The sequence below is a fragment of the Alligator sinensis genome, unplaced genomic scaffold, assembly GCF_000455745.1.
Source record: "Alligator sinensis unplaced genomic scaffold, ASM45574v1 scaffold610_1, whole genome shotgun sequence".
In the NCBI taxonomy this organism is placed as follows: domain Eukaryota; kingdom Metazoa; phylum Chordata; order Crocodylia; family Alligatoridae; genus Alligator; species Alligator sinensis.
Genome location: NW_005842348.1, coordinates 909,514 through 918,113, shown reverse-complemented (window position 1 = coordinate 918,113; position 8,600 = coordinate 909,514). Strand labels below are relative to the sequence as shown.

General features: G+C 49.2%; 1 long non-coding RNA gene across 1 annotated transcript; it reads left to right on the top strand.

The window, feature by feature from the left end:
• The first annotated feature begins 3,445 nt into the window (after positions 1-3,445).
• On the top strand, positions 3,446-7,657 carry LOC102387277. The gene is made up of 3 exons (XR_324475.3): positions 3,446-3,461; positions 6,574-6,627; positions 7,634-7,657. It is a non-coding gene; the product is annotated as an uncharacterized LOC102387277 (long non-coding RNA).
• The last annotated feature ends 943 nt before the right edge of the window (positions 7,658-8,600 follow it).

Sequence of the window (8,600 nt, the reverse complement as noted above, 5' to 3'; positions counted from 1 at the left end):
AAGGGTGGGGTGGCTCTAGGGCCATCCCTAAGGGGGTACGAATAGGGGCACTGCCCCAGGTCCTGTGCTTTGTGGGGCCCAGGGAGTCAGGCTGGCTTTGCATCTAGATGCTCACCACCACCCCCCACTGCCACGTTCGGGTCCTGCACAGGCTGATTTGCCCCAGGGCCCACACCCTACGGTCATCTCTGGGTGGCTGTATTGGAGTCCCCCCCCCCCTCCCCATGAGGTGGAGAGGGGCTCAAATTCACCCACCCCACTCTCCAGTGCTGGCTGGGGAACCCCTAGAATGAGCTCCCCCTGCTCCCTCCCCACCCCCACATTCTGAAACAGGGACTAGCTGGGAGAGAGGAGGGGACATTGCTAGGGGAAACTAGCTGCAGGCTGCAGCCAACAGCCATCTTCCCCCCTCCCCGGAACCAACAGTGAACTTCTGTTTGTTCCAGGGGATGGTTGTGTCTGTTGTAACCCTCATAGCATTTCCTGCAAAGCGCTCTCAGTTACAGTGGGGAGGGGAGCTGCACTTCTGTCTGTGCCCAGAGTCAGTTTGTGCATCTGAAAAATGGTGAAAGGAGGTAATGTTACTGTATGCAAGTGATGGCATCAGTGTGGAGTGTGGGAGCCCTGGGGTAGGTGTATGGAGTGTGTTATTCTGAGATGTCCTCTGCAGGTGAATGCCTGGGGCAGATTCAGTCACCGTATATTCACCAAGCATTGGTTACTGTGAGGTCTCTACTGCCACTGTAAAGGACCTGAGTTCTCATGAGGTGTCAGGCTGAGTGTGGGCAGGGGCAGGAAGGGGTTTGTGAAAGCCCAGGTTTGGTATAGTACAGGATACATAGAGGGGTATTCAGTGTAGCCAAGCCGTAAGACTAGAAATTTGCCAAATAAACATCAGGAAGCTGCTAGATGTCTTTAGAGAGACCTTACAGAACTGTCTGAAAAGTCATTAGACAATTAAGCAAATATTCAACATAGTAAAGTGACCTGCATCTTTAAAGCTAGTAAATCCTTAGTGCTTAATTCTGGTAGGAACTGAAAAGGTCCCTTGAATGGTTAGGACAAAATCACAAATTCATCAACAGTGTGTTGTGAAATGCCAGGAGGGTACAGTAGGGATGGTGTGCAGGGCTGCTAGGAGGGTATGGGGCAAGGGACACGGAAGAGTTGTCGCTAGATTGTGTACAATGCATGGGATAAGAGGGTTGACAGAAGAGGCCAGGCAGGCAAGGAGAGAGGCTGGGGACCTGTTGTTGTGAGGGACTCGTCTGGCTACATTGCATGGAGGTGGGATGGTTTATCATGGGAAGGGGTGGGGGTTATCTTCAGGACAAGCCAGGTATAATTCACATGTGGAAGAGTAGAGGGACTATGAAGTTCCTTCCTGGGCTCCATGCAAGGAGGGTTTATTATGGGTGTCAGGCTGAGCGTGCTGTGGAGCCTACATGGTTTATCCTCCTCTGTGCAAAATGGGTGCTGGCTGCACGGCACCTACCTGGAAGGTGATATGAGTCCTGTGTTTTTGTGCAACATTAGAGGAATGCAACAGCCCCGGTGTGGTGATCCAGGGATCTTTAGCGGTGTTCATGATCGCCTTGGCCATCCTCAATGTGTGTTCTCTCACTGCCCTCTTGCTTGTAGCAGCTTTTTTCTGGTGCAGAGACTGGTGGAAAAAGTGAGTAACAGATGCAATACTCCTGCCCCGCCCCCAAGCAAGAGCAGAGGTAATAAACCCAGGTACCCTCCCTCACTTTCTGGGGTGATTAGAGAAGATGGGGGAGGCTGTATCCAAAGGAGAGTTTGTCTGATGCCTGATGTGGCAGCAGATGAAAGCTCCTTCTCAAAGTAAGGCAGATTAGAAGGTCCCTAACAACAATCCCCCTGTGCTGCCCCCACCCGCAATACGTTCACATCCCTTAAAGGAGCTGGACTCCTTTGCCTACCTGCAAGGAAAGCGGTCGATGACCCAGAACCATCCCCAAGCTGGGTGCTTCTTTCAAGACCCATGTTCCTGTGAGAAAGAGCATCATCCCCTCCCTGCAGCCCCTTTGCTAACAACCTTTTCTTATTTTAAGGCTAAATGGAAAGAAAGCAAAAGCAGCTGCTTCTATCCCGTAAGTGTCACAATATTTTTGGCAGTAAGCATAGCTGGAGCAGGAAAAGGAGAATCCTCTCTTTGCCCAGGATCTGTATCTTCAATTGTCAGCATTGAGGGAAATGCTGTGGGATGGGGTGTGTTCATTCAGATGGGTGAAAGGGGCAGGGGTAAGTCTGGTAGCTGGTCTGTCCTGTGCAGTCAGAGTTGGCTGCCCCAGAGTTGGTCCCCAGAGCCAGGCCACCTGACAGTGCACTTGACCTCTGAAATTGCTAGGTCCTTGGCCATGGGGTAGTCTCTAAGGAGCCCCCTTCCTCAAGGCCGAGGTGTTCTGACTGAAACAATTTGAATTCAATGGGTGAACATTTCTGCAGCTCTGTGTGGCAGCTGTATGTAGGGTAAAGCTTGTGCTGCAGCTCTGTGTGGCAGCTGTATGTAGGGGAAAGCCTGGGGTGTGGTGCTCATAGTTTGGGAGCCCTCAAGCAGCTTCCTGGTTTACTGTTGCAGAAGGAGGGCAGAGCTGATAAGCCAGGCACACCCCTTCCCCTCCTTGGGGTCATTGGGGAAGACTGGGGAGGCTGAATCCCAAGGAGAGTTGATCTGTTTGTTGCCTGATGGTTAAGACAGAGGGTTACTAATGACAATTCCTGATGGTCCGTCCATCCCCCCACCACACACACACATCCCTTGGAGGGGCTGGACTCCCAGGCCAACCTGAAAGGAAAATGGTTGGTAGCCCAGAGCCATCCCCAGGCTGAGTGCTTCCTTTACACCAGCAAGATGCATGTTCCTGTGGAAAAGAGCATCATTCCCTCCCTGCAGTCCCTCTGCTAACAAACTTTTCTTATTTTTTAAGGAAATTTAAAAAGAAAGTAAAAGAAGCCAATCCCTTCCAGTAAGTGTCACAGAATCAGTGTTTTTAGCTGTAAGGATAACTGGGACAGGGAAAGGAGAATCCTTTGATTGTCCAGGATTAGCATCTTCTATTGCTAGCACTGAGAGGAAATGATTAGGGAGGGGTGTGCTCAGACAGGGGAAAGGGGCAGAGGCAAGTCTGAAAGCTGGTCTGTCCTGCGTAGTCAGAACTGGCTGAGAAACAGGATTTTATGGGGAATCTCCTTTTTTGAAATTTGGTTTTATTCTGAACCCGTGAGAAACCAGTAATGTTTGCCATCCTGAAGAAGTGGAATTTTTTAAAAATTGTTTTGAAAACACTAAAGCACAGAGTTTCTAAGGCAAAAATTGTCCCTGATTTGGAGGTGGCTCAGTGAAAAATATATTCGTCTCCCTGTAGCCCTTCTGCTAACAAATTTTTCTTATTGTTAAGGCTATTTCACAAGAAAAAGAAAGAAGCTCCCCCAATCCCGTAAGTGTCAAAATGTTGTTGGCAGTAAGTATAACTGGAGAAGGGAGAGGAAAATCCTTTCTTTTCCCAAGACCTGCATCTTCACCTGCCAGCAGTGAGGGGAAATGATCTGGGAAGGGGTGTGTTCGGACAGGTGAAAGGGGCAGAGGCAAGTCTGATAGCTGGTCTGTCCTGCATAGTCAGAGCTGGCTGAGAAACAGGATTTCCGTTTTATGGGGAATCTCTTTTTTTTAAATTAGGTTTTATTCTGAATCCAGGAGAAACCAGCAATGTTTGCAATCCCTGAGGAAGTGGAAATTAAAAAAAAAAGTTTTGGAAACACTGAAGCACAGAGTTTCTGAGGCAAAATATGGTCCCCAACCCTGTGGTAGCTCATTCAAAAACATATTCATCTCAATTTCACAGTTTCAGTGAATATTAACTTCACAGAGCAGAGGCCAGGGATCCCAGGCCCTGTTCCTCTAGTTTGAGACAGGACTCTTGCAGCTTTTAAACTTCCAGTTGCATGAAGGAGATCCAGGGATCCTGGGCATGGCTGGCTGCCCTGGTGGTGGGCTGCTCTTTAAGCAGCAGTCCTAGGGCAGTTCATCTGGTGGGTCTATCCCAGAGTCTTGACCTCTGAAGTTGCTGGGTCCTTGGCCATGGGGCAGTCTCTCAGGACCCCACTTCCTTAATCCCAAGGTGTTTTGGCTGAAACAATTTTAACTCAGGGTATGAACAGTTCTGTAGATCTGTGCATGGCAGTTGTATTTAGGGTAAAATTTGACGTGGTAAAACCATGTAGTGTTCATAGTTTGGGAGCCCTATAGCAGCCCTTGGTTTACTATTGCAGAAGCCACCAGAGCAGCTCTATGCACACACAGCTATACTGCATGATTTGGAACCCAACGATGTCCGTGTCATTTCATAGTTTGAATTTTGTACAAGAAGCCAAGACATGGCTTGGTACCTTGAGTGGCGAAGTAGAGGGTGTGTACAATTAGGAAGTTTCACAATTCGTTTATCTGCTTTTATGGGTTTGTTTGTTTATTGATTTGATGTATTTGCTGCCCAAACGAAAGGAAGTGAAACAACTGAGAAAACAAGCAAGCAAGATAAAGCAACTTATAAAAGCCAACAGAGCACTAAGATAAACTATATAGCAACTCCCCAAACCTATATCACGGTTGAACCTTGCCTGCTACATGCTCGCCCCAACAGGAAGGTCTTCCTGAAGATAATCAGGGTCAGCCTCTGGCAGGCCTCAAAGGGAAGGGAGTTCCAGAGCTGAGGGGTGACTACTAAGAATGACATCCCACATGTTTTTGCCGAGAAAGCTTGGCTCATTGAAGGTATTTGCAAGAGATCGCTCTTAGCTAACCTTAGGGATTATCATGGGAGATAAGGGAGAAAGTGGTCCCTTAGTTACTAGGCCAGTGCAAGTTGGCAGTGATCCGATCCAGCTTTGGATCTGGATGCTTCAGATGGCCGCGATATGATCCGGAGCTCCAACCGGGCTTCTTCCTCGATCTGGCCAAAGCGGCTCCGAAGCTTCGGAGTCGCCTCGGAGATCCGGCCATAGGGTATAATGGGGGAATCAATGAAATATCTATAACTTTGTTGTTTTTTGTCCGATTTGGATGAAACTTGCAGAGATGGTAGCCTCTGCTGGGAGCATGAAACCTGCCAAGATTCAAGAGGATCGGTGCAGGGGTTTGGGGGAAACTGTACCCCAAATTCTTGAAAGCCAAACTCCTGTCATGGCTGTTTGCCTGTCAGCAGCTGGGGGTGCAGGGCCCCAGAGCCCCCTGCACCCAGCTCCTCCACAGCTGGCAGGTGTCGTGGCCACAGCAGGGGCCACCATCCCTGCCGCTGTCACCGCTGCGCCTTAACACACACAGTGTCACCCGTGGCATGAGTTTTGCTTGTTCGCAGCTTGAGGGGCAGTTCCCCCCAAACACCTACACCGGTCTTCTTGAAACTTGGCAGGTTTTGTGGCCTCAGTAAGAGCTACCAGCCCTACAGTTTTCACCCCACTATATTGTAATGCCTAGATGTGACATGAGTTTTGCTTTCAAGAATTTGTGGTGCTGTTCCCCCCAAACCCCTGCACCGATCTTCTTGACACTTGGCAGGCTTCACCCTCTCTGCAGAATCTACCACTCCTGAAAATGTCATCCAAGTCAGACAAAAAACAACAAAGTTATAGATATTTTTATTGTTTCCCCATTATACCCTATGGCCGAATCTCCGAGGCAGCTCCAAAGCTCTTTGGGAAGCAGAACAAGGCAGCGCTTTGACCCGGATGTGCTGCTTTGGACCCCGAAGTGTCCAAAGCTTCTCCGGATCTGAAGCTCTGTCCGAAGCCTCACACAGCCCTATTAGTTACATAGGGTCTAGGCCATTTACAGCCTCATAGGTCAAAGCCAGTACCTTAATTGCACCTGGGAAGCTATTGGAAACCAGTACAGACTTCGGAGCACTGTGCTATGTGCTCTTGGTGACCCACCCGTCAGAAGGCCTGTAACTGTGCTCTGCACCAGTTGCAGCTGCTGGACTGTCTTCAAGGCAAGTCTACATAGTGCACAGTGCAGTAGTCAAGCCTGGAGGTTACAAAGTTGGTACAGTATCAGGCAAGTTGTGTATGTAGCAACCAGCCCTGCCTTATACCTTACAACTGTGTAATCTGTGTCACACCAGGGCACAAGGCCATATCTGTGCTTATGAGCCTAAAACATCTCACTGTGGGCCCTGGGGAGTGGGTGAAATGCTGAAGGGATGGACAGAGGGAATGTGGAGGGTTACAATCTGACAATTGTACTGTGAATATTTGTTTCTTGAAGCACTGAGGTGTTTGTGCTCCTGCTTCCAACACGGCCCCAGCTGACCCCAGCACGTGAGGGAGGTGGGAGGTAGGCAGGTCCATCCTGGGTATTTGTGTGGCAAAGTTCATCTTGCTCAGCTGTCAGCCAGGGTAGACAAGGTACCTGGGGTAGCAGGAGAGGTAGCAGTGCAGAAGGGAACAGCATCCAAGGGCCTGCTGGAGTCACCACGGACTGAGTTATGCCATCTCTTGGAGAGCACCTTCTTGGTGCCAGCTGGTGCACTGAAATATTATCTTGTGTGATTTCAGACCCCACCCTGTGTTTATGTACATGGATCCCAGTGAGCTTCACCCAGGACCCAAGTGAGTCAGAAACAGAAATCTCTTCTTTGATGGAGAGTTCTGGTAAAGATCATATAAAAACAGGCTTGTGCCTCTCTCTGCTCCTTGTGATGGATAAAAAGAGCTGCAGGGGCTCGCTCCAGGGAGGGAGCAGGGTTCTGGTTGTTCTTACCTATGGAATATCAGGAAAGTGGGATGGGGGCCTGTCCGGCCTGCCTTGCTATGTGGGAGGAGCTGCTGCTGGGTTGCAGGTGTCTCTGAGAGGGCCATGGGGAGCTCTCCCACACTAAATTAAGGGGCCAGGGTGACTTTACCACTCAAAACCCTTACTCCAAAACAAAGAAGCCCACAAATGCCAGCAGTATGAGCACAACCTGTATCTCTGTGAATGGGGAATGGAGTGAGCAGGGGGCAGGTACTTGGGCATCGGAAGGACTAAGAGAGCTGTTGTAGGTCCCAGGGACACTTTCCAAACTTTGTGCATCTATACTAGAACACCCTTTATACACAGTTGACTGGTTAATTGAGCCAACTGACAGAGGGAATAGGTGCAAGGGCAGACAGATTTAAATTCCTCTAAAAGGATGCATGCTTTATACAGACATTGCTCATTAACTAATCCAGTCATGGGCTACTGCATGCATAGGTAACTAGGCTATACCCAATACCTAAACTGTTTTCACTTCCCATATTCTAATGTATCATTAACAGGACTTATTTATCACTCTCCTAAATTATCCTGTCTGGTGCCTGGTTAGCCAGTCCATTGCACTCAGGGCTGGTGCCATGGAGAAGTGCTCCATGCTGGAGCAAAGGGCTGCTGATTCCTTTGGGGGAACTGTGGAGTTTGACTGTGCCCAGTAGCATAACTGGAGGGGGTGAGGGGTTGTCGGGTCAGCAGCCAGTACTGCCTCATGCATAATGGCTGCGCCTGGCATGTAAATGCCCTAGTACATCTCTGACTGTGTCTATGTTTTCAGTGCTGCCAGAGCAGAGTGTTATGTGGTTCTGTTTCCTTTTCTGTTAGGTTCAAAACCTCTCCTAAGCCAGCCTATGAGAACACTAGTGATCTGTACCTTGTACCAGAGTGAGTACCAGACATGGGTTATATATGCACAGCCCTAAATATCTGCCCTGTCTAAGATGTCTTGCACCCTCTCCTCATACTGGCCCATGCAATTTCTGTCCACATGCTGTTCCTGATCCTGCAGGCTGTCAGATAAAGTAAACTGTGCATGGGTGATGGGAGACTGCATCCTGCTTGCGCTGAATTCACACAGGCTAGGAAGGGCTACAACACAGGAAAAGGCAGCAAATGTCTTTCTGAAATGGACAGTAAGGCTAAATACAGACAGTCAAAAAGCCTGAGGCTAAATCGATTCAGTCTTTGCAGTTTGTCTAAACTGCACAGATTAAATTGAAACAGAAGTAAACAGACACCTTTGATTCAGGAACTGCAGCCACATGCCTGCAGTGGCTGAGACCAGAAGCTGGGGGGCGCTAGAGCACGGCTCTCTGGCAGTGTGTTCACTTCCCCTTCCTGCTGCCCCCGAGGTACCTGGGATTTGAAGTCCAAAATTACAGCAGCAGGGCTTTGCAGCTTGCTCACTACTTTCTTTTCCTCCTTCCAGCTGCCTCTGAGATTTGTAGTCCACATTTGCAGCTGGGGTTGCCAACCCTCCTGGACTGGCTGGGAGTCTACCAGAATTGGCATCGATCTCCCAGTGACTATTGAAAGCAATCTGGGAGACAGATATTGTGAACGAGTTGAACAGTACAATTAATGACATTATGTCATGCTGGGGAAATAAAAATCTCCCAGAATAGCTTCAGTCAGAGTTGGCAAACCCTAGTTGCAGCCAGCAGTAAGTTTGAGCAGCTGGGGTTTGCCTGGGGGGCACAGCCCATCCCAGGCTAGAAAGCCTGCTGGGATGCTGGGGGACTGTGATTTAACTTGAACCAGGAAGAGGGCTGGGACAGAAGTTTCATAAACT